The following is a 2,076-nucleotide window of genomic DNA, read 5'->3' on the forward strand; positions in this document are numbered from 1 at the left end:
TTGACTATATAATATATAGTAATAGAAAAATAATTAGGGGCGGCATGGTGGTGTAGTGGTTAGCGCTGTCGCCTCACAGCAAGAAGGTCCGGGTTCGAGCCCCATGGCCGGCGAGGGCCTTTCTGTGCGGAGTTTGCATGTTCTCCCTGTGTCCGCATGGGTTTCCTCCGGGTGCTCCGGTTTCCCCCACAGTCCAAAGACATGCAGGTTAGGTTAACTGGTGACTCTAAATTGACCGTAGGTGTGAATGTGAGTGTGAATGGTTGTCTGTGTCTATGTGTCAGCCCTGTGATGATCTGGCGACTTGTCCAGGGTGTACCCTGCCTTTCGCCTGTAGTCAGCTGGGATAGGCTCCAGCTTGCCTGCGACCCTGTGGAACAGGATAAAGCGGCTAGAGATAATGAGATGAGATGAGAAAAATAATTATTTATAATCACACTATCCGCTGTCACCCAAATGAGGACAGGTTCCCTTTTCCCTCTCAAGGCTTCTTCCTTATGTCATCTCAGCAAGGTTTCCCTCCCACCATTGCCCTTGGCTTGTAGCCTGGCAAGCCAGACTAAATGTGAATATTTAGTCTGGCCTCGATCCGTAGACATTTCCGAAGCGGGTAGGAGGAACAAACCGCTGTCTTTCAAACTGTCTCTGTGCGTATAGGCCAACGCTCTGACCAATCAGTGCAACAGTGACTGTGACGTAGTCAGAGCGACAGAAAGCAGTGGGGGAGGCCTTGAAATAAATAATTTTTCAAAATGCGTATTAATTAATAAACAGGTTCTAGATATTAAGAAGTTTGGAGATAATGACTACAAGTTTGGAGTCTGTACCACATACACATTTTTTTCCCAAGTGTTTTTCAAAGGTTTACTTAAACTTTTTTTGTTTGTTTGTTTTTGAGAGTTTTTATTTAGTGGTGTTTGGTGAAATAATTTCCCTTAAATTTAAAATAACAGGAAAATAAGAAACAATCAAAAAGTAATGTTTCAAAGCTGTTTATTAATTCTTCGTACTGCACAAACTAGCCCCATCCTTTTGGCTACGAGCTGAGCCAGCTGGTAGATCAGACTTTTGCCATAGCCGGTCTGCAAAACAGCGAAAACGTCCTTCTTGAAAAGGAATGAGTGGAGAGCCTCTTCCTGCTCATGTTTCAATGAAAACTCCAAGTCTAATTCTTCTAAAACTGATTCCAAAGCGGAGTCAAACGTGCGCTGTTCACTAGCCTGTAGCCATCTTTCCTGTTGCGCTTTCTCCAGTGTCGCGCAGCTTTGTCGTCACTCCTGCAAAAGCCCACCCAAAGAATCCAAACAAAAACCTTGCGTTGTGATTGGCGGGCACGATTTGATGCCTGGGGTGTTTTTGTTTATATGGTGCGAGGCTAGACCCATTCGCTAGGCAAAAAATATTTTTGGCCGCTAGGCGGGTGGGTCTAGTTTACTAGGCTACTTGGCTTGCTCATTAGGGATAAATTTATAAATTTCAAATTTATATCTCGGTTTCTTTAAAGCTGCTTTGTGCCAATGTTAAAAGCTCTATATAAATACAATAAGATAGCATTGAATTGAACTGAACCCCATTGAACACCTATAAGAGATTTTGGAATGATGCGTTAGAGTGCACTTTCCACCAATATCATTAAAACACCAGCTGAAGGAATAGCTTTTGGAAGAATGATGTTCATCCTTCCAGTATTTTTCCAGAGACTTGTAGAATCTATACTAATGCACTATAGCTCTGGCCCAATACCTTGCTAAGACATGTTGTGTTGATTTTTCATTTGTCTACATGCAACATAGCATCCATTCTTGAACAATTTTTGCAGGGTGGAAGGGTGCATTATCCTGCTGAAAGAATTGTTTGCACCCTCTTTCAGCAGGATAATGAGCATGAATGAGCCTTGGGCACCCATGCCCATCAATGCACATCAGTGAGCCTTTACTGCACCAAAACCCCAAAAATGCAGAGATATGTTTCTTTTTTTATTCTTGCAAGAAACTAGATCATATCTGGAGGGTTTTTTTTTTTTGACAATGCCATGGGCGGCACGGTGGTGTAGTGGTTAGCGCTGTCACCTCACAG

The sequence above is a fragment of the Neoarius graeffei genome, chromosome 17, assembly GCF_027579695.1.
Source record: "Neoarius graeffei isolate fNeoGra1 chromosome 17, fNeoGra1.pri, whole genome shotgun sequence".
NCBI lineage: Eukaryota > Metazoa > Chordata > Actinopteri > Siluriformes > Ariidae > Neoarius > Neoarius graeffei.